Consider the following 24511-nt stretch of genomic DNA (forward strand, 5'->3'; position numbering starts at 1 on the left):
GAATTGTTCCCAAGCCTCTTTAAAGGGCACTTACAAAAGTCAGGTGCCTGAGATGTCATTTTGTCAGCTTGTTGCTTCTAAAAATGAAGAGAGAGACAATGGAATGCCAGGGCAGCTCAGAGTGCCTATCTTTTGGGATGAAATGAACACAGGACTGTGATGTGATGAGGCTTCTTAGAGGCGGATTCTCAGGCTGTGCCTTACCTGAAACATATGAACAGACTCTTCCTTTGTCAATGATCAAGGCCAATCTTGGTTTAGGGGACGTGGGTCCCTGGTTTGGAGTAAGTTGGGGGCCCACTCACAGGTTGGGCCCAGGAATTTTGATTGAACCTCAGGCTGGCTTTAGTGGGTTCTCTGCTTCACTCAGCAAACTTTTGGTGTGCTTGTGGTGTACTGGGTACTGCACTGGGCACTGCACTGGGCACTAAGGGTGTAGCAGTGAATATTTTGCTACCCCTGTGCTTACAGAGGTGTACTTCATTCCAGGCACTCTTCACCTATAATTATCTCATGTGCTTAGATTCATTTTGCAAATGAGAAAACAGAGACTGGGGAAAACACTTCCTCTGAGTCACACAGCTCTAGCAGCAGGACTAGAGCTTTTGAATCCACCTGGTTTGAGCCAGAGATGGAGTCCCTGCCAATGCAGAGCTCTTACTTTTGCCCCATCTCACTTGCCCGGAATGGAACCTCTTGCACCAAGCCCTAGGATTTGGACTTGTGTTTTCTATTTTGGCATTGAATCTGAGGAGGGTGCCTTTGGGTGACTGGCAGTTTTCCTACTACTATTTTTTTGGGGGCAAGAATTCTTTGGTAGGAAGGAACATTGCAGTGATAGAGTTGAAGGGTTATTTAAGCTGTCTAATGGAATGGATCAGCCCTGTAATCTGGGGGAGAGACTGATGGGGAACTAGGTGTTCTGTTCTCTCTACATCCAGCTCTACTAATGTATTCTACCACTACTAACTACTACTTGATCAGGTCAGGTGACCTCTTGAAATAGAGGGTGGAGTCAACCATTGTGTCCTGGATTTCAGACATTCTGGTATCATGAGATGCTTGCTACATTGTGTACTTCTGGTATCATGAGATGCTTGCTACATTGTGTACTACTATATTAATGTTTGTGTATTATTTTTCTTCAGTCATGTTTATTATGTTTATAAACAGAAGTGTTTTTCCAGTACAACTTAAACATAAATACATAAGTATATAAACACTGGGTTTAGATAATCTGTGTTCTCTTATAGCTCTAAACTTTTGTGGCTTTATTTTATAGCCATATTTATTTTATTTTACAGTTATTTTATAACTAGTATTTGCAGCTCTTTGGATTTAGCTTGCTTTTGAGTGTTAATCACAGGCAGTAAAACTGTCCTCTAGGGATTGCCAAAGTTCAGGTAGATCATTGTTACTATTACTTCCACTTTATGAATGAGATGCTGGCAATGGGGATGCAAATTCTTTATAGATCTAGATCCCGTAAAGGAGAAACATGCAGCAGGTGCTTGATTAAGTGAAAATATTGCGAGTTGTTTTTTAGACTCCGAGCCCTGGGTAGCAAAGGCCAGCTAAGATGTTGTATTATCCTCTGAAGTTTTGTAATTCTTTCTCCGTTACAGGCTTTGAAGAACCCATGTGGGCTAGAGGGACAGATAAGGGTGACTGAATATGTCTTGACTTTGTAAAGCAGCAAAGTTTCTTTTGGGGGTAGCCCTGAATGATTATCAGTGATTGTCTTTTCACTGAGTAATACAGCATTGAACAGAGAGGCCAAAAACCTGTTCTTGGTGTGATTCAGTAAGGTAAGTAAGTGGTTCATCCTCTTTGCCTTTTAAAGCAAGAGTAAAAAGGTCAGCATTGAGTTACATGGTTGAAAGCCTGTCACCCTTTTGTACTTGTTAGAATTAAGGATAGGCATTTTGCAATACATAAGCGCTTCTTGAATGGCATAAACTCTCAAAGGATGTTTGATGCCAACCTGCTTTGTTTAGGAGTAATTATGTTACTCAGAAAATCCCAGTGGAACAAATGGATGTGGAGTTGGGTAGCAAAATATTTTCCCCAGATCTTTTGCTTTGTTTCAGTACCTTGTGAATAAAGAAAATCAAAGGCATTTCCTAATTATTTGTAAATGGTAGTAATTGACAGTTTGAATATTACTCATACAAGCATAAATGGCAGTAAATTACATTCAAACAAAGTTTTGCAGTTTTTGTATAACATTGGCTGAAAAAAATCCCTTCATTTTACTCCATTCTGTGTTCTTAGTTGGACTGAATAAATTTGCATCCAGTCTGTAGTTCTCAACTCATTGACTTTGGCTTAAACCCTCCTTCCCTGCACTTAAAATCATTAGTGGATTTTTTTTTTTTTTTGTTAGAGCAGTTTTAAATTCACAGAAAAATTGAGTGGAAAGTGTAGAAAGTTCCCACAGAGCGCCTCATACCTGTTCCTTCCAGTTACCCCTATTTCTAACATCCTGCATTATCATGGTACAGTTGTTACAGTTGATGAACCAATATCAATATAACATTATTAACTAAGATCCATAATTTACATTAGGGCTCACTCTTTGTGTTGTACATTCTGTGGATTTTGACAAATGTATAATGACATATAACCACTATCATAATATCATACAGAATAGTTTCACCACCCTAAAAATCCTATGTGCTCCACCTGTTCGTCCCTCTCTCCCCACTAACCCCTGGCAACCACGAATCTTTTTACTGTCTCTCTAGTTTTACCTTTTCCAGAATGTTATATATTTGGAATTAAACAGTATGTGGCCTTTGCAGATTGGCTTTTTTTTCGCTTAGCAGTGTGTACTCAAGGTTATTCATGTCTTCTTATGTCTGGGTAGCTCATTTCTTTTTATTGCTGAATAATATTCTGTTGTCTAGATGTGCCATAGTTTATCCTTTCATCTACTGAAGGACATTTTGATCATTTCCAAGTTTTCTCAATTATGAATAAAGCTGATATAAACATTTGCATGCAGTTTATATGTGGAAATAAGTTTTTAGCTCATTTGGGTAAATACCAAGTAGTATAATTGCTAGATTATATAGTAATATTAATAGTATGTTTAGATTTTTTAAGAAACTGTCAAACTGGCTTCCACTGATTGTATTTTTTACATTCTCACCACCAATGAATGAGAGTTCCTGTTGCTCTACATTCTGCTCAGCACTTGGTTTTGTCTGTGTTTTGGATTTTGACCATTCTACTAGATGTGTAGTGGTATCGCATTTAAAACAATTTAGTTATTTCCGTATGACATATGATGTTTGGCATCTTTCCATGTTGCTTACTTGCCATCTGCATATCTTCTTTGGTGAGATGTCTTCAGATCTTTTGCCCATTTTTATTTGGGTTATTTCTTATTGTTGAGGTTTTTTTGTTGTAAAATATACATAACACAACATTTACCACTTTAGTCATTTTTAAGTATATAATTCAGTGATTTTCGGCATGTTCACCATGTTGTATAATTACTGTCTCTTTCGAGAACATTTTCATAATCACAAACTGGAACTTTGTTCCTATTAAACAATAACTCCCCCCTTTCCCCTCCCCCAACCCTGGTAAACTGTATTCTCCTGTCTCTATGAATTTGCATATTCTATGTACTTCTTATAAGTGGAATTATACAATATTTGTCATAAATATCTGGCTTATTTCACTTAGCAAAATATTTCCAAGGTTCATCCATGTTAATAGCATGTGTTAGGATTTCAATTCTTTTCATGGCTGAATATCTTGTTGAGTTTTAATTATCAACAGCTATCATTAACAAAGACTATTCTTTCTCTTTTAAAGTCATAAAAATGTATTTTTTTCTTTCCATTTTGTTTCCCTTCAGCGTGATCACTAACACTTGGAATTGACACACCAATTTATCATGGTTGTCTCTCACAAGAACACTGTATTTATATTTATTCCTTTCAAAGCAGTAACTTGTTTCAGGTCAGCATGTTTTTTGGGGAGGTTTTTCATAAAAGCTTTACTGAATTATAATTTACATTCCATAAAATTCACCTTTTAAAATTTTATTTTTGATTGTTTTTATTATTTGTAGAGATGGGGGTTTCACTTTGTTGTTGCCCAGGCTGGTCTCGAACTCCTGGCTTCTGGCGATCCTCCCCCCTTGGCCTCCCAAAGTGCTGGGATTACAGGCATGAACCACGGCTCCTAACCACTCACTTTTCTTAAGTGTATAATTCAGTGGTTTGTAGTTACAGAGTTATGCAACCATCATCCTAGTCCTGTTTTAAACATTTTTAGCACCCCAAAAAGCTTTCTCATGCTCATTTGCAGGCACTGCATTTTTGCCTAAAGCCTCATACAAGCACTGATCTACTATTTTCTGTCTCTAAAGATTTATCTTCTCTGAAAAATTAAGCTAAATGGAATCATATAATATGTAGTCTTATGCATCTGGCTTCTTTCACTTAGCATGCTGTGTTTGAGGCTCATTGTGTTGTAGCATGTATCAGTAGTTTGTTCCTTTTTATTGCTAGAAAATATTCCATTTTGTAAACCATAAGTTGTTTATCCATTCACCAACTGATGATTTGGGTAGTTTCCAGTTTTTTGCTCTTATGAATAATGCTGCTATGAATGTTTGCATACGTGTCTTTATGTGTATATATGTTTTCACTTCTAATTTCATTTTTTACCTAGGAGTAGAATTTTGCTGGGTTGTATTGTAAATTTATGTTTAAGTTTAATTTAAACTTATGTTTATTTAAAAAACCTACTATACTGTTTTCCATAACAGAAACACCGTTTCACATTCCCACCAACAATGAATGAGGATTCTGACTTCTCCACATCCTCGCTAAGACTGGTTGTTGTCTTTCTTTTTGATTGTAGCCACTCTAGTGGGTGTGAAGTGATACCTCATTGTGTTTTTAATTTGCATTATCCTGATGACCAATGAGGATGAGCACCTTTTCATGAGTTTGTTGATCATTGGTGTATCATCTTTGCTGAAATGTCTATTCAGATGTTTTTTTTCCTTTACTTTGTCCCATGAAACTTTTGATGATTAAGTGAACAGCACTTAGTATATTTTCTCCATTTGCCCTCTTTTGGGGACTATTTGTTTCCATGTGCTTCCGTCTTAGATGTATTTAACTGATCAGTTTCAGGATCTCAGGAGTTAGGAAAGTGGTTCTTATGAGGCTGTGGTTCAGGTTTCTGCTCTTGTTAGGCCAGTGGGCATCACTCTGGGCAGATGCCACAGGCTGGACTTCCTAATTCTGGCCTGCATAAGCTAATGATCCAAGCCCTCTCAATGGACAAAATGAGAACCGGCCAAGGAAGAACGGTTATCACCATTGAGCTACTGGGGAAAGCAAGTTGTAAAGGGGACTTTGTTATCCTGTCAAGGCCATTGCGTTTCTAAAAATTAGCCAGTGGAGGAATACTACCCTAGCAGTCAAAGTAGTTTTTCTAGATTTAAGTTTCTGAGTGAGCCTCGTTTTAACTTTTAAAATTATATATATTTTTTGCCATCAGAGGAAGTTTTGTTCAGCAAATATGGAGACCCTGCTCAACCTTTACCATGTCCTCCAAAGCCCTAGACTATAGAGTAATGGCTTTTTGGATGGAGGTAACCAATGCAGGAGTCATTACTGGGGAGATTGAGTGGGACGTTTGGGGGCCAGTGGCGCGGCCAGTTGTGACTGTAGCAGAATGAAGGCAAATGCACGAAGAGATAGGCCAGGGCCAGGTCATAGGGATCTTGAATTCTAGAAAGGACTTAGGCTTTATTCTAAGTGTGATGGGCAGCCACAGAAGGCTATGCCATGATCGTACTCATGCTTTAAAAAGATTATGTAGGCAGCTGTGTAGAGACCAAGTGTAGTGGAGCAAGAATGGAGGCAAGATGACCAGTAAGGAAACTGCTGTGATAGGTGAGGTGAGAGAAGATGGCACCGTGGGCTAGGGTGGCAGCATCACAGATGGTGGTCAGAGGCTGGGTATTTTTGGAAGTAGAGCCCACAGGATTTGCTGCACAGCATATGGGCTATGAGAGAAAAGAAAGAAGTCTAGAATGATTCAGATATTTTTGGTCTGAGCAATTATGTGAATGATGGTACTATTTTCTAAACTAGTTTGCTTGGGAAGGATTAGGTTTAGGGGTAAAATTAACAATATGAATGAGTGACCTAATCTTATAGTGCAAAGACAAAATAATATGACATGGGTAGTTGCTGAATACATTCTCATGCAAGCATCAAAGAGTATAGACGTTTACAGTGTAAAAGCACCCCCTTTTCCTAGTTAACAATCGTTGTCAGTAGTTTGGTATGCATTTTTTTGTTGTCCTTTTTCTGTATTTTTTTTCATAAATGGGATTGTACTGTAAGGATTATTTTGTGTTTTGCTTTTCCAGTTGATCATTTGTCTTGAAGACCTTCCATGTCAGTACATGCATGTAGTGCATTCTTTTTAATGACTACAGAGAGCTTTATGTGGATATGCCATAGGTGGTATTTACTCAGTTTCCTGTTGAAGGATATTTGGATTGTCTCCGTTGTTCACTATTAGAAAGCATGCTGCAGTGATTATTTGCACACCTGCTTTTGTATGTGGATTCCAGCATTTCCCTGAGATGGATTCCTTCAAGTGGAATGGTTGCTGACTCCAGTTTTTACAAGCCCTTTGACATCTATTGTTTAGGTCCTTTGCATCCTTGTAGCCGGTTGATAATTTGGTGCTCCTTTGAGTAGTTAGATTGTTTCTGAAGCTTAACCTTTTGGTTAAATCAGAAACATCCTTAACAGACCCTTCTGTTATACACTGACACTGATTCTAAAACAACCAGGGGATGGGGAAAAACAAACAAACAAACAATAAAACTAGTGTGTGTGTATGTGTGCCAGGGAGAGAGAGATGACAATTAATTGGATGTGTCTCTACTATGTATAGACGTTTACAGTGTAAAAGCACCCCCTTTTAGTTGGATGTGTCCAATTAATTGGATGTGTCCCTATTATCAGAAAGCCCGATATGCTTTCTGAGCTGCATGTTCTTACAGGTCAGATGGGAGATGGGATGGGGCTTTGCCCATATCTAACAGTCTATTCTAACCTCCAAGCTCAGGGACCAAGAAGGAAATCGTGTTTATTTACGGTGAGAACAACAGCATTAGCAGCCAGAGGAATTTTTACAAATTATAGTGACTGGGGTTTACACATTTTTGTAACAACTCAGAATGGAGAGAGAGGAAATGATAAGTAAAACAGCTTGGCAGTGTGGGCCACGAGCTGTCATGGCATGTTTGTGTCTGGCTCATTTCACCTTGGTTGGAAGGCACAGAATGCTGCCCTGGGTAAGCTGGAGACTGGGCAGTTTCCTGCTATATTTAGAAAGAGGAGATTCCTGGGGTTAGGGTGTGTGTGTGTGTGTGTGTGTGTGTGTGTGTTTCTTTACCAGATAGACAAAGCTTTGAGGGGTTTGTGAATTCTGGACCAAACTGTTAGCTAGCTGGTTTCTGTGGGCCAAGCCAGTAGCTACTCTTTGACTCTTGCTGCTGCCACACAGCAAAAGCTCAAAAAACTCCTGTTTTATATGGTTTGAAAAGATACCACCGGTAAGTTTCAAAACTCATCTGATCTTGCTGTCAGAGCTGCTTTTAAGTTTACTGCAGTCTAATTTGAACACTTTGAAAATATGAACTGCCTCCTCCTCTGAGACTTCAGACAGATCTCCAAGCTGACTGAGTTGAACTTTGGCTGTTTCTGTGCCAAGGAGACTGTCAAACAGATAGGACCAAAGCCTTAGCAAATTCCTGACTGCGTATCTTGTTTTCACACTTGTGGGTTAGGGGTAGACAATGAATATTAGTTGAACAAATAAAATAAGGCATTTTTACTTTAACTCATAGCTATGTTTCTTTTTAAAAGGGTTGTCTAAATAGGTAAGGTAACCTATAAGTGGTTCACATTTCAAAAGAAAATTTGAGTATCCCTCCAATGCTTCCTGTCTCCTGATCCCCACTTCTTCCTCTGGAGGCATCATTTTATCAGTTTCTTTGGTATTTTTCAGGTGTAATTGATGCATGTGCCAACAAATACACATACACATTATGTGGTAGCATGCCATATGTGCTGTTTTACCCTTTGCTTTTAATATATTGGATATCATTCTACATTGGTACATAGAAAGCTCACTCATTGTTAGATTGCATTGTATTCTATTGTATGAATTAAATATGGTTTATGTAACCATTCCCCTCATAATAAACATTTAGATTATTTCCAACCTTTCACCATTGCAAGTAATGGTGTTGTGAACATCCTGGCACCTCTGGCGTGAGGCACACGGGTGACAAATTGCTAGAAATGAAACTGCTGGACCAAAGGGTATGTACATTTTTCATTTTAAGAAGTATTTCATAGCAGTGTTTCTGAAAAGTTCTAAGTGAACTGAATTTGATAAACCATGATTTTAGAGTAGGAAGGAAACTCACCATTTTAGACAGTTTATGACAGAATTGTCTCTGTAAATAAAATGATACTTAGAATTTTCTCCATTTTCCCCTTTCCAGTTTGTGTGTATTATTAATTCTGGGATTAAAAGCCACAGCAAAAATCATTCCCCAAACTGAGACAGCTGTACCTAGAAATCAGTTGAATGTAGGATCCGAGAGACCTTGTTTGTGTTCCTAGTGATGGTGCCGTTGAGTTTTTATCTTTGTGCGGCGTGTGCAACATTCAGGAGATTCAGCAGGTGTCGAAGGAGGGCAGTCTTCTGCCTTCTGTGACCGGAGACCATGACTCTGGTCTAGGGGACGCCTTGCCTATCATAGAAGCTTCCCTGTGGGCGCTGGAATTCCTGGGAACTGGTGAGGGAGTGGGGAGTTTTGCATGACATCTCTCTCTGGCAGCTTCTCCTGCAGAGCTTAGCACTTTTCCCTGATGGAGGATAGGATCATGCCACGTGTCCTCTGCCATCTCTGTTCCAGCTCCTGTTGATGTAGAAGGCTACTTTGGCCAGGTTCCTGGCATGAAGCAGGCACAGTCCTTGTCTCCTAGATGCTCAGTGTTTTGAGAGGAGGCAGGAAAACGGGCAGCCCACAGCACAAGGGGGTGATTGCTAACAGTTTCAAAGGATCTCTGGGGGAGGGAGCAGAGGCCTGTGGGAAAGGCAACTGAAGGCTTATTAAGCCCAATGGGGCAGTGTGGTCACTAATGATCAGTCACGTAAAGGGTACCTCTGTTATTTTTACCCCACTCTTGCCACCATTTATTTACTTTGAAAAAAGTCTACTCATTACAAAATACATTTATTTCAAAAAGGAGCTTTTGAACCTGCATTCAGAAATGGCAAGTTTGGGCTGGGCGCGGTGGCTCAAGCCTGTAATCCCAGCACTTTGGGAGGCCGAGACGGGTGGATCACGAGGTCAGGAGATCGAGACCATCCTGGCTAACACGGTGAAACCCCGTCTCTACTAAAAAAAAAATACAAAAAACTAGCAGGGCGAGGTGGCGGGCGCCTGTAGTCCCAGCTACTTGGGAGGCTGAGGCAGGAGAATGGCGTGAACCCTGGAGGCGGAGCTTGCAGTGAGCTGAGATCCGGCCACTGCACTCCAGCCTGGGGGACAGAGCGAGACTCCATCTCAAAAAAAAAAAAAAAAAAAAAAAAAAAAGAAATGGCAAGTTTGATATGTTTAACTTTTTTTCTAAATATCTTCAAATAATTATTAAATCATAATCATTACATTGGAAAGTATTTGTCGTTGTATTGCCTAAAACAATCCCGTATTTCACTGGTGGTATGAGAGTCATTCTCTGCTTAACACTGTCCCAAGGCAGAAGTATGTGAGAGAATGGACACCATCTGTCTATCACGCCCCGGGGGAAAGGGAGGGGAGTGATGCATTCCTTAGACTTGGTTGCAGGTGTCTGGGGCAGGAGGCTGCGTGCTAGGGAATAGAGTCTGCTGAAAATCTGTTTTACTCAGTGGAATCACAATTTGAATATTCAAGTAAACACTGATAAGTTATAGAGTGGAATGCAGAATTCGTGGCTTTTCTTTTTTTCTTGAAATGGAGTCTTGCTCTGTTGCCCAGGCTGGAGTGCAGTGGTGCGATCTTGGCTCACTGCAACCTCTGCCTCCCGGGTTCAAGCGATTCTCCTGCCCCAGGCTCCTGAGTAGCTGGGACTACAGGCACGTACCGCCACACCCAGCTAATTTTTTGTGGTTTTTTTTTTTTTTTTAGTAGAGACGGGGTTTCACAGTGTTAGGATGGGCTCAATCTCCTGACCTCGTGATCTGCCCTCCTTGGCCTCCCACAGTGCTGGGATTACAGGCATGAGCCACTGTGCCTGGCTGATTCATGGCATTTTTGAGAGTAGATGATCAGGTGTGGATGAAGAGAACACATAGTCAGCAGCATAATGCCTGAGGAAGGGGTGACAGAGGAGTTAGGCGTGTCTCCAGCGTTTCCTTCTTAGGCCTTAGGAGGATGGCTGAACTGCATACAGGAGAGGAATCGTGGTGTGTGATGGGGGATACAGAGTAAAGTAAGGTTTGTCCTTGCTGAGTTCCTACAGGGCATACAGGTGGAGACACCCACGAGGCTGTGGGAAGCACAAGTCCAGAGCTCTGGAGGAAGATGAGGGCTACGGGTATAGGTTTGGCTCTCCCCAGGTGGTATTTGAGTCCCTGGGAGTGACTGAATCTATAAGAGTGAGACCCATGCAGGGGTCCTCAGCCTCTACTCTCCATTGGAATCACCATGGGGAGCTCAGGACTCACCTTCAGAGATTCTGATATAATTTGACTGGGTGCAATCTGGGTATGGGGTGTTTTAAAAACTCCCCAGGTGATTCTAATGTGCAACAAGGGTGACAAACACCTGGCATGGAGTGAGAGACGAGAGTGGATGCTGAAACCATGGGGAGCGTCCACATTTAGCAGGTGGGTAGCAGGGAGTTGGAGAGGCTTTGATGACTTGATGTTTCTTCCTGGCCAGTTTGGGTGAGGACTTGTTTAGAAGCCTTTGGATTTCACCTTTGGAGCTGAAACTGGAGAAAGCAGCATAGGTGCAAGGGAGGATAATACATATCTATTATACCTTACAATATTATTGTGAGGAACAGCTGAGATAATTGTAGATATGGTGCTTAGCAGTGTAAGCAGGCCCGTGGTAAGTGACCTGTTATTGGAATCTGCCATTAAAGTGTCCTTGTTGCAAGATAGTGGTTCTTAAAAGTGAAGGTGTGTAAGAATTCCCCTAATTGCAGATTCCCAGGCTTTACCCAAGAAAATGCTGATGCATGAGCTCTAGGCAGGCCTAGAAATCTGAATTTCCTACACCCGTGCCCCCACTCCCTTCCATCTCACCCCAAGTGATTTGCATGGTGGGAGTCCTTGGACCACACATTAGGTCTAAATAGGTCAGAAGAGATTCTCCATAAATCTAGTCCCCAAATCCTGTTCTCCCTTAATGTGCACAGCTGTGCTCTCCAGCCTCATGTGGGCACATCTCAGATATCTGGAGGATGTTTGCATTACTGCAGGCCTAGGAATGATGCAGGAGTGTTTCAGAAGCGTAAAAGTTCTAGCAGCTTGAGAACATGTCAGCCAGTGTGCCTTCACGCCTGGGATCCAGTTGTTCCGTGAGCTTGGCTGTGAGCTGGAACTCTTCTGCAGCATTGCCAGCGGATGTGGGGGAGCTCCTGAAAGGAAACTTTTGCTCCTGGGCAATCACAGGGAAACTGTATTCCCACAGTGAGTCTTGGGTGCTCTTGTCAGGGTTAAAGTCATTTGAGGTCAGAGCCTGTAATTATGTTTCACATTTTTTTTTTCTTTAAAAACATTCAGGAAGCATAATGAGCTAGTTGAGCTGTTGCACAGCTAGGGGAACTCAGGATCTGGGGAGAGGAAGAGAGAGACTGGCTGATGGCTCTGGAGCTGAGGTGCCCTAAACCCAGAGAGGGCTGATCTCCCCCTTCTACCTGGAGGTGCCCCTGGGCAACTCATTTCTGGCAAATACTGCTGGCTTTGTTCTGATCTCAGCTGGTTCTCACCCTGTTAAAGGAGGGCTGGATGACTATGCAGACCACAGTTGCTGCTGGTGTGACCCCAGGGTGTCACCACCAGGAAATTAGTGCTGCTTTCGCTCTGCTGTTTGCTTCTTAAGAAAATCTGTGGGTTGCTCTTCCAAAAATAAGGGTTTCTTGCATTTGTATCTGACTAGTGCACTGAAATGTTTGACACAGACTACCCTGGGCGACTTATCTAGCAGGTCATCAGCCACACAACCCCTGCTGTGGACAATATGTCATTGTGGAGGCCAGGGCAGGCACTGGAGACGAGTGCCTCAGCATCTGGAAGCGAGTGCCTCAGCATCTGGAGGCTTCGGCCTCCTGCTGCATCTGTGATTGCTGCCTTGCTGCAATCTCCCGGCCTTCTGACTGAAGCTGCCCTGAGTTCAGTGTGAAAGGTCAGCAGACTACCATGTTGCCAGCTCTGTTTAGAGCAGCAAGGATGGGTCTCTCTCTGGAAAGAAAGCCTGTTTCCTCTTATGTAGCCAGCATGCTTGTAATCGGTTCCCCAGCAGGGAAGCTCTGCTCCATTGCATGGGAAATTAGAGTGGAACTGATAGCTTTTGGCCTCCGTGTCTTTTGGGATATAACTTTGGCTTGCTTCTCATCTCCTCCACCTCTCCTGGCCAGTGCAACCTCATACCATACTGCAAGGAAAAGACACAGCCCAATGGGGCTTGGTTGGGATTTTGTGCTCGAAACTGTACATAATTTGTACATGAAGATGATCACGAGTTGAAGAACTTAAAATTTGCTTGTTTTCCTAAGGAATCTGATCCTTACTGCCCTTAAACTATCTTTAAGAAAGACAATTTAAGTGTTTTTTGATGGTTAAGCAAGAAACTTGTAAAATGTCAAACTGGAGAAGGATGACTCATATCTCTTAATGTGCCATCTCAATCAGTCATATTACTGAGCTCCCCAAATGGGCAGCCTGGGGGTAGGCGATGGTAGGCAGAGACCATGGACAATTTTTTCTAAAAACAGCTTTTTTGAGATACAATTCACACCACACAATTTACCCATTTGCAGCGTACAATTCAATGGCTTTTAGTATATGCAGAGGATTTTGCATTCATCTTCACGATTAATATTAGCACGTTTTCATCATTCCCCCAAAGCAATCCTGTACTCCTTAGCTAATATCTGCCATTCTTTCCATCCCTACCTCCAGTCCCTAGGCAACCACTTCCTTAGGATTTTTAACTCGTGTCTCCAAGCGTGGGACTCTCCTGTCTGCTTCGTCTCCTGATCTTGTGAAGCCACATACCCTTTTCCTTCAGTGCATCTAAACAATTTGCAACTCCTCGGAATGCTGCAGTTCTAACACCAGGATGTTCCGACCTGGCACTGTTCTTGCTCTTCACACATTCTTGTCCTCTGACAGATTTACTAGTGCAACCTGACTAATGCACACGCACTGCCGAGGGGGCCTGTAGGCCTCTGGTTTCACACTTCTTTTTTCTTGTCTCTCCCTTGGTGTTGATCTTGCTTTAGAGAGAGTAATTGGAATGAGAGCATGTTATTTCTGCTTGAGAATGGGTACCCCAAATTCAGTAGGTAGATGCATTCTTTTATTTCTACAGAGGAAAAAAATTTTCAGTACTATCCTGATTTGGCTGTTGGCATTTGAGGGTTTCAGCTTTAACCATTTTAGGAACTATTGACAAAAGTAAGTTTTTTATGTGCTGAAATGGTGATGGTTTGGGGGTGTCTCAGGTCTTAACAGGAAAGCCCTTCTTCCTCACTAGCAACCTTGCATTGTTCTAGGAAATTCTAGTCCAAATGTAGAGAATATGTTTTCTACCATCTGTATGTTTTCTCTCTCTCTCTCACATTTGCTTTCCTCCCTTCTTTTTCTTTCCCTTCATCTTTCCCCACCCACCCCCCTCGTTTATTCACTGTGTCTGGCCTTCTTCCATCTCTCTCTTGCCTTGCCAAAGGACCAGAGAGGTGACTGATCCCTGGTATCTTTTTTTTTTTTTAATAGAGTCTTGTGCTGTCACCCAGTGTAGTAGTACAATCATAGCTCACTGTACCCTCAGACTTCTGGGTGCAAGCAATCCTCCCACCTCAGCCTCCCAAGTAGGTGGAACTGCAAGCTGGTGCCACTATGCCTGGCTAATTAAAAAACATTTTTTTTTTTGGTAGAGTTGGGGGTCTCAGTATGCTGCCCAGGCTTATCTAGAACTCTTGGCCTCAAGTGATCCTCCTGCCTTGGCCTCCCAAAGTGCTGGGATTACAGGTGTAAGCCACTGTGTCTGGCCCTCATACATTTTTTAAAAAGTCAATTTCAAGAGTTGGGGTCTTCCTCTATCACCCAGGCTGGAACGCAGTGGTGTGATCACAGCTAACTGCAGCCTCGGACTCCTGGGCTCAAGTGTTCCTCCCACCTCATTTTCCTGAGTAGCTGGGACTACAGGAGCTTGCTGCCGTGCTCAGCTAAGTTTAAAAAAGTGTTTTTAGACATAGGATCTTGCTGTGTTGCTCAGGCTGGTTTCAAATTCCTGGCCTCAAATGATCTTCCTGCCTCAGCCACCTGAGTAGCTGGGATTCATCCCTGATATCTCAGTTATGGAGAAAACAAAGCCTTTGGTAAATGGAAGTGACCTGAAACAGATTTCTGGAGGTCTATAATTTTTTTTTTTTTTTTTTGGTGAGACGGAGTCTTGTTTTGTTGCCTAAGCTGGAATGCAGTGGCATGATCTTTGCTCACTGCAACCTCCGCCTCCCAGGTTCAAGCAATTCTCCTGCCTCAGCCTCCCGGATAGTTGGGATTACAGGCACATGCCACCACACCCAGCTAATTTTTGTATTTTTAGTGGAGACAGGGTTTCACCATGTTGGCCAGACTGGTCTCGAACTCTTGACCTCGTGATCTACCCGCCTTGGCCTCCCAAAGTGCTGGGATTACAGGAGTGAGCCACTGCATCTGGCTTGGAGTTCTATAATTATAGCTAAAATGACTGTCAGATTTGAGGTGTCTAAGATGTTCTGGTTCTACAGAACTCTTAGTTGGACTGTGAGTGGTCTCATCTGGTTAAAAAGCACTGTCTAGGGCTCCCTTTCCTGTTATACTTCCTGTGTTACATTTCAGAGTGAGAGGATGTGCTCAGAACCAGGGTGGGCACAGAACGTCTGGCTCACTGGTTAGCCGCTCTGATGGGTAACATTTAGTGGCTATTTTCTACCTCTCTGATGGGACCTCATGATAGTGTCAAGTGTCCCATTTTTATCGTTGGGGTGGGAAAGCGCCATTAAAATGGTCTTTAACAAAGTAGGTCAATGATTTGTATTTCAAGGAGAGAAATTTGGGGACATGGAATGAGAGCATGTTATTTGGGTTAGTTGAACAGTTCCAGAAATAATTGTGTATTTTTAATGCCAATTAGGGACCTAGAAACCTATTTGGGGAGGTCAGGAAACTGGGTATGAGATCTGAGTCTTTGTAGGTGCTCCGTCTAGAATCTCCATGGAGAATGTATTTTGGACATATACAATGAGACCTGGATAAGATAGATGGCTTACATCTCCCTCCCTTGGACAGCCAAGCCCACAGCTGACAAAGCCACCAACACCTAAGGAGCAGGCTGACCCTTCTGCCTTCCCCTGACTTTCTGTCTGCATACATTAGTCATTAAAAGGAAAAAAAGCAATCCAAAAACATGTATTTTTTCTTAGATAACATGATTATACAGACAATACATGTTCATTAGAGAAAGTTTAGAAATTACAGATGGATAAAAGAAAATGCAAATTATGCCTATAGTACTGATTAGAGATTGTCATTTTGGTTTTATAGTCTTTTCAACAGTTCATGATCATCCCTATGTATCATTACTCTCTAAGATGGTTTTTAGTGGCTACATAATACTCCAGGTATATTGTGTGAAGACTTTTTGAACTGATGACCTATTTTTGGATGCTTAGGTTGCATCTCTCTCTCTTTTGTCCATGATTATTAACCAATTCTTTTTTTTTTTTTTTTTTTTTAAGATGGAGTGTTACTCTGTTGCCCAGGCTGGAGTACAGTGGCATGATCTCGGCTCACTGCAACCTCTGCCTCCCAGGTTCAAGTGATTCTAGTGCCTCAGCCTCCCCAGTGGCTAGGATTACAGGCGCGTGCCACCATGCCAAGCTAATTTTTGTATTTTTAGTAGAGATGGGGTTTCACCACGTTGGCCAGGCTGATCTCAGACTCCTGACCTCAAGTAATGCACCCACCTTGGCCTTCCAAAGTGCTGGGATTACAGGCACGAGACACTGTGCCTGGTGAATTAATCAGTTCTTTTAAAGCCAGCTCCCATTTCTCTGCTTGCTCCCCCACTCCCACCACATTTTTTTGTTGCTGGTTTAGCAGAACCTTGGGGACAAAGAGAAGATACCTTACCAGAGTGTCACAGAATAAAAAATTTCATATGTTGAAAGCATGATTTAAATTTATTTGAACCATACTAATAGTACAGTTGACCGTCGGTATCTGTGGGTTCCTCATCTGGGGATTCAGCCAACCACAAATCGAGAATATTGGGTTGGGAGAAGAACATCATTATTGAACATGTTCAGACGTTTTTCCTTGTCATTATTCCCTAAACAATACAGTATAACAACTATTACAGAGCATTTACCTTGTATTAGGTATTATAAGTAATCTTGAGATGATTTAAAGTATATGGGAGGATGTGCTTAGGTTATATGCAAATACTATGCCGTTTTATATCAGGGACTTGAGCATCCATAGATATTGGTATCTGTTGGGAGTCCGGAACCGCAGATACTGAGGGACAACTGCAGTAGAATATCTCCACCACTTAAGTGTTTTCTGTGAGTCAGATGCTTTCGTTAAGTGTTTTACAAACTTTATTTCATTGAACCTTCACAACAGTTTTAATGAGGTATGTACTGCTCTGTTCATTTATAAACTAGCAAACGGAAGCATAGAGAGATTAAGTGTCTCAGACAACTAAAAAGTGTTATTGTCAGAATTTGAACCTTGGTCTAATTCCAACCCTTTTGCTTGGAACTATTGTTAAACTGCTGACTATAAATTGTTAGCCCAGCCCTTAAATCTTCTGTTTTCTCATTTACAAAATGGGGACATGAGTGCTTACTTGGGAGCATTGGAAGGGTTAAATGGGGTAGCATGTGCAAAGCAGCAGATACAAAAATGTAGCAGCTATTGCTACTCTAATCATTATTTTCACCTTTTGTGAGATAGTAATAGTATAGATATTTAAAAAAATTGTCTCTCTGCTGTCTCTACATCTGAATCTCTGGCTTGCTCAGTGGAGATAAATCCTCATAATTATATCTAGAAATTAGACCTCATACTCTGGCTAGTATTATATTGAATTTAATCCAGATGTCTTGGTTGTAAATCTGTCTAGTCACAAGATTCTGCTATCTTTTCTGGACTGTTTGGGATGCTGAGTTATCAAAAATCATTATAAAAACAACGCATCACATGAGTGCCCCTCCCATCCCAACCCATCTCACTACCCAGAGGTGATTACTTAAGAATACTTCTTCGAGTCTAATGTAAGTGTCGTAGTACTTAACAGAGAGTTGCCTTATTTATATAACTGTTTGTGTTAAGGACTGATCTCCATTCTCTGGTCATGAATTATTTCTGTTCTCAGTACTGGAAGTTTACATTTCCTCGCACCCCCACCCATACACGCTCCTGCCACTCAGCAGACTCGAACACTTGGGCAGTTCTGGGGTAAACAACAGCACAAGACACTCTAAAACATATCTAGACTGGGTTATTATGGGATCTAGGACAAGGGAACCCTTCTTTCCTTAGGTATCCAGGACCAGGGTACTCTTTCCTAATCTCTGCTGAATTTCTGAAGTCATTTTAATTATAACAACCCACATAAGAAGCTGATTGCCCTAGAAAGGAATCTAGAACTGGGGACTGGTAGAATTTTGTTTTGAATACAAATAAAGATAAGGTCTTTATTAATCCAGTCAACAAATGTTTATTGTACTCTAGCTGTATGGTAGACATTGTTGTAGTGTTGGGGGGATAGTTTTGAACAAGATTAAATTCCAGCCTTATGGAGCTTTTATTTCTGTGGGCAGACAAACAAGTAAACAAGTGAACAGGATGCTACTGGATAGTATAAAGTACCATGATGGAAATAAGATAACACTGAGTGATGGATGGTAGAGGGTAGAGGCAACTTTAGATTACATAGTCAGAGAACACTTCTCTGAGTGGCTGAATGACCTTCCATTCTGGGCATATAGTTGGTGACCAGAGTGTTGAAAATTGTGAGGCATCCCTTTATTAAAGCAAAGACTCTGCTGAATAGTATTTTTTCCCATTGTATTTCTCCTTCTATTTTTGTAAGCAGAATGATACTCTTACTCATTGGAATCATGACCACCTGGAACCTTAGTGATCTTGGTAAGACAGAATCCATTTCTTACATGGCAGGCAGACCAATATTTTAGAAGTCATGAAACTTATTCCACTCTTTCTCGTGCAGAATTTCCCAGTGGCTTCCCATGCCATTTGTAATACAATTCTGATACCTGATCATGGTTCGTGTGACCTTGTATGATCAGGCTTCTGCCTACTTTACCTAATGCCTCTCTGACCTTCTGCTTTCTACCTCACTGTGCTTATACTTGGCTGACCTCAGATTCCTCTGATGCTCTGAGCACTTTCCCGCCACCTTCTCTTGCTGTTTTTCTGGAATGCCTTTGCTACAGATTTTTATGTCATCATCTTTTCATCCTTCAACTGTCAGCCAAAGGTCCTCTCAAAGAGTCCTCCTCTGTCCATCTGACCTAAAGTCTCAGGTTGCTGTCCCATCCTTCCCCTTCTATCTCGTTACCCCATTTAATAGTCTTTATGGTACTTCTCATCCTCTAAACTCCCCGCTGCTTGCTGAATAAATGATGTCAAATGTTCCTTCAAAGGGCCCTTCTCAACCACTTGACTTTTTTTCTAGAAGCAATTCTAAGTGTTGATGGCCTCAAGCATCTCTTGGTTCTCCTTAGGTTTTATTTTGCTTTAAAGATTTTTTTTTTTTTTGAGGCAGAATCTCACTTTGTCGCCAGGCTGGAGTGCAGTGGCACGATCTTGGCTCACTGCAACCTCCGCCTCCCGTGTTTAAGCAATTCTCCTGCCTCAGCCTTTTGTCTTGGACAGACCAGGTGTGACTGCTCTGATAGGATGCCATCTGGCTTCCTTTGGGGTAGCCCAAGAAATGATGAGTTAAAAGAAGCAAGAATCAGAACTAAGTATAGAATAATGCTGTCACCAGCCTCCATCCCTTATCTCGTTCTTTTGCCAGTGTGCTCATTCTTTTTCTCTCTTAGTTCTCTGTTGCTTTACTTTTCTCAAGTAGGGGAAAGGGGAGAGAAATGGAATGTTTCTAAATCTGTGTCAAAAGTAGCACCATGCAGGAGGGCCAGGTCTGCTTGACTGGGCCAGTTGACTTTCGGTGAATTGATGGCTTTCGTAATCTTCACACCTAGAAGAAATGGACTTTTAGCTAACTCTTAAATTGACAAAGCTGTTTGTGAATATGAAACTGCTTTAAAAATAGATATTTTGAATATTAGAGTATATATTCTTCTTCCTACCCCTCGCGTTTAAAGGTGTTAAGTTGACCGGGCATGTTAGCTCATACCTGTAATCCCAGCACTTTGGGAGGCCAAGGTTGGTGGATCACCTGAGGTCAGGAGTTTGTAACCAGCCTAGCCTGACCAATGTGGTGAAACCCCATCTCTACTAAAAACACAAAAATTAGCCAGGCATGGTGTCACACGCCTGTAGTCCTATCTGGGAGACTGAGGGACGAGAATCGCTTGAACCCGGGAGGCGGAGGTTGCAGTGAGCCAAGATCGCGCCATTGCACTCCAGCCTTGGCAACAAGAGCAAAACTCCATCTCAAAAAAAAAAAAAAAAAAAAAAAGGTGTTAAGTTTTGACAAATCATTTTAGTTATAGTAGCACAAATGGGAAGGTACACTTTATAAGTCTCCTGATCAATTACAAAAGAGTCATTTTTCACTTTCCTTTAAAATTAAAAAGAAATTTCTCTTGTCTTTGTCCATATTTCAGGCCTCTCGTTGGTCCATATTTCAGGCCTCTCGTACGTTGTTTGCTGACAGCGTTTCTGTGTTGGAACCACATCTCTTGTTCTTCCAGTAGATACCCTCAGGGCATAGTTTCTGCACAGAATTTATCTGAAATCTTTAGTGACCTTTTGCAGGATTTAATATAATATCAGTTCATTTGGATAGTTCCATGTGCATAAATGGGCCTTAACAGGAATTTAGCAAACAAAAGACAGTGCCTCCCATGCAGCTTCTTATTTTTTAGGCTTGCTAAGTAAAATTTAAGCAGAAGAGACTGTCTCTGTCTCTCTCTTGGGCTTTGGTTTCTGTGCTTTTTTGTGGAACACTACCATTCTTAGGTATTTAGAGTGGGTAGGGAGAGAGAAGGAACAGCATCACCTCTTCTCTATTTTTGCTCACACAGATGCCCTGTTTGGTGACATCTAAGCACTAGAGACTTATTGACCCACATTTTTTTTCCTCTATCCCCATTGACTTCTCAGTTGGAAATTAGTTCATGACCTAGAGACTGAGAGCACCCTGGCTGTGCTTTCAGAGCGGGAGTCCTTGGATGTAGCTGTGGAATGAGCAGCGTTGGAGGATTTGAGAAAATCCTGGACCTGAAATGCAAGCTGGCCTGTGTTTTCCTGATGTGCACGGTGCCTTTTATTGTGCTGATTTCTACTATCTTGATAAATAATAGCATTAAAGTTCTTTCTGTGTTCAAAACCTTTTCCTTGTTTTCCTATCAAGCTGTTTTTGAAAGCCTATTTCGTCTGTTTTCAGCAACACTGAGAACTGATGTTCATCGAAGGCAGAAAGGTTGGAGAAACTTTGGCCAGTGTGGGGCAGACAGAAACCCACATGTGTTCCCCTCAGACATCAGGGGCTTTGTCAGCTGCATTCTGCCAGCTTTGTAGAACAGCATGAATCCACTCCTGCCCTCGAGTAGTGGGACCACAAACAGGACATGGTGCATGACCTGGAGGCCTGACATTCGTTCCTCTGCCTGTCCACTGGAATGACCAGGCCGAGGCTGGTTGCCAAGCAACCCTGGACCGAAAAGCAGCAGGAGAATTTGCCCACTGATTGTTATATCCCTTTGCTTTTTTTTTGTCTTTCTTTAGAGGCTGGAGGGGTCATAGCTTTGGGTGGGAGGAGATGAAGCATGCTAATTCGAAACATTGATGGTGAGTCTTAGTGTTTTAGTCTCACTGGTCCCAGCTCTAATCCGATCACTTAGTGTTAAATTAGGAGGCCTTAATGTCTCTCTGAGAGCCCTAGAGAGATGGAATAGATGGGGAAAAGAGAGTGGAACCCCTTCAGGTCTCAGTATGGACATAGAGTATTGGTGAGGAGCTTTGCTGACAGTGAAGGCAGTGCTTGTTGTCACCATTCTCTCAGTTGGTTTTATTTATTTATTTTTTCTTTTTCTTTTTTTTGAGACAGAGTCTCACTCTATCACCCAAGCTGGAGTGCAGTGGCATGATCTTGGCTCACTGCAACCTCCACTTCCCGGGTTCAAGTGATTCTTGTGCCTCAGCCTCCCAAGTAGCGGGATTACAGACATGTGTCACCATGCCTAGCTAAGTTTTGTATTTTAAGTAGAGATGGGGTTTCTCCATATTGGCCAGGCTGATCTTGAACTCCTGACCTCAAGTGATCCACCTGCCTCGGCCTCTCAGAATGTTGGGATTACGGGCATGGGCCACCATGCCCAGCCTTAGTTGGTTTTAATAAGTTACATTTGTAGATGTGGTGCTTTTCTTCTGGCCACACCAAACAGGGTGTTTTCCATGGTGAATGAGAGAAGAACCAATCCAAGTGGCTTAAACAGAGAGGGAATTTGTTGTGGTATGTTGCTGGAAAGCCCAGTGATGTTCTAACTGAAGACCTGCCAGACTCTCATGACTCCAGAGGATATTAGCAGGCTCTGGTCTCTGCATCTGTCAACTCCACTCTTCTCTAGGCTGGCGCCATTCTCAGGCAGCCTTTTCCTTCAATTGGTGGGATGACTTGGCCACGATTTTACATGGAAGCCCTCAGCATGGTTCTCATTGGCTCTTTGTTGAAGCCTGTGCTCATCCGTGAGATAATCCCTGAAGCCAACCTGACTGAACCCCAGAGTAGAGTTGACAGTGGGTGAAATAAGTGTTCTGAGAGTCAGGGAGGGATGATTTCCCAGAGGAATACTGGGGTGCTATAAATACAGAAGGAGGGGGAATAGAGGCCAAGGCAATGCAGTTACTCCACACTGGCATAAGTAAATTGAACACGGTCATCTGTGGAAGAGAAAAGGCCCTGCCTTCCAGATATAGCATGGTTGTTACCCACATTTGAAAATTACTTTGGGCGATCAGGCTGTGGTTTAATAAAGTAATCCTGGAAATTCAAATTTGTAGGGGGAAAAAATCAGATAGTTTTAGAATTTTAGTATTAGGCACCACCAGGATTGGGCAGACGGTGAACACCCTAAGAATAGTGTTTGGGAGTTAAGTGCCTAGAGAGTAGGGGACAGGGATGTCAGGCAGATAGGAGGGAGAGAGGGGACTGCCCCTGTTGGGACAGATGATAAGAAATGAAAACAAAATGATGTATGAGAACTATTAAGTAATGCCACAGAGTTCTGTAATACCTCAGTCAACGATTGATTGTCTTATAGCCCAGCCAGTATGAGAGCTAGTTCTTTATCTTCCAGAGTCTCTTTTTCTTTATGCTATTTACATTTTGGGAAATAAACTACAACTAATACAACTTGTTGTGAATCTGTTGATGTCTCGTATAATGGATTAGACTACAAAGGTAGGCAAGCTTTTTCTGTAAAGGGCCGGTTAGTAAATTTTTTAGGCTTTGTGCACCACATAGTGTCTCTGTCGTATCATCTTTTTTTTTTTAAAAAAAATTACAGCCCTTTAATAATGTAAAAACCATTCCTGACTCACAGGTCATACAAACACAAAAGAGCCACATTTTGCCTACTCCCAGAATGGATTTTGGAGTCAGATAGACCTGGGTTCCAGTCTGGCTGTTGCCCATTGACTGTGTGGGCATTTTAATCTCTCAGAAACTCAGTTGCCTCAGTTTTCTCATCTGTAAAGTGAGGCTGATGAAAGTGACCACCTTATAGGGTTATTGTGAGGATTACTCAGAAAGTATTGGCTCTCTGGAATGATATTGTTGACTCTTTACCACCGCACAGCATGCTCTGGGGAAGAAGAGGCCAAGCTCTAATGGTCTTTGTAATCTCAGTTGTTCTTCCTCTTTTGGTGCCTCCTTTTTCTCTGTTCTGGGCAACTCTTCATCAGGTTTTGGGAACTTGGTGCCAATCTCAGTTTCATTTCTGGTGTGTTCAGGAAGTGACCCACATTTTAATCCATATTTGGCAGTAACCAAAATAAATTGGCTTGGTTCATTACCCAAGTGTAGAATATGTACTTGTTTTGCTTCCAGCCCCAAATTCCCTCCTTATCCACTTCTTCATTACATTCCAATTTATCAGCCTATCAAGGCCTCTTATTAAAGCCAGGAGGAGAATTTTTTCCAGTTTGAAAAGAGAGAATGTTAGAATTGTGGAGTTTTGTTTGTTGAACTTGGTAGTTGGATGTCAGCAGGTTTGGAAAAGGGGCTGAATTTATCCCCAGAATCTCAGCCCTATTACCTACCACTTTGTACAGGTAAGTTATGAGGGAATGGATAGAAATCATGTGACCTCTCAAATCCCCAGGATCCTGAAAGTATCTGCCTTTCTAAAGACTTTCTCAAATGTCACCTCAGCAAGTTCTACCCTGACAGCCTCCCCCATCCCAATTCTCTGCTCTACTTTTTTCTGTAGCACTTACCTTGTTTTAACATGCTGTATAATTTACTTTGTTTACTAAGGTAAGTTTTTCAGTGTGTGTGTGTGTGTGTGTGTGTGTGTGTGTGTGTGTGTGTTTGATCCGTCTCTGCTACTAGAATGAAAACCCCACAAGGGCAAAGATGTTTGTCATTGTTCATTTCTGTATAACCAGTGCTTATGATGGCATCTGCTGTATAGATAAATATTTGTGGAATTAATGAATAAATTAATGAATAAATGCTTTGATTCTTATATCAGAATGTTTACTACATCCTATTCTCTCTGGCCAAAGAAGACATAAGACTTGGGTTTAAATATTGACTCTGCCACAAATTGCCTCTGTCTTTGAGCAAATTATTTAATCTCTTAGGACCATAGTTCTCTTATCTTTAAAATAACGGGTTAGAGTAAATGATTGCTAAAGTTCTATAGTTCTGTGATTATAATCGCTGGTTAAAAGAGATGATGTACTGCCATTAAAATTCCCACATATATTTCCTAAAAACAGTTTGAATTTCACT

At 41.8% G+C, this 24511-nt stretch overlaps 1 protein-coding gene across 18 annotated transcripts in view; it reads left to right on the top strand.

Moving 5' to 3' along the window:
- ARHGAP26 (Rho GTPase activating protein 26) overlaps positions 1-24511 on the top strand; it is a 519008-nt gene that overhangs the window by 54331 nt on the left and 440166 nt on the right. The window contains exon 2 of one of the 18 annotated variants that reach the window (XM_031666807.1): positions 1626-1808. The exons of the other annotated variants lie outside the window; for them this stretch is intronic. The gene's annotated coding sequence lies outside the window, so the exon portion shown is untranslated. The remainder of the gene's footprint in view (positions 1-1625; positions 1809-24511) is intronic. 18 annotated transcript variants of the gene reach the window in all.

This window comes from Papio anubis, chromosome 5 (genome assembly GCF_008728515.1).
Source record: "Papio anubis isolate 15944 chromosome 5, Panubis1.0, whole genome shotgun sequence".
NCBI classification, from domain to species: domain Eukaryota; kingdom Metazoa; phylum Chordata; class Mammalia; order Primates; family Cercopithecidae; genus Papio; species Papio anubis.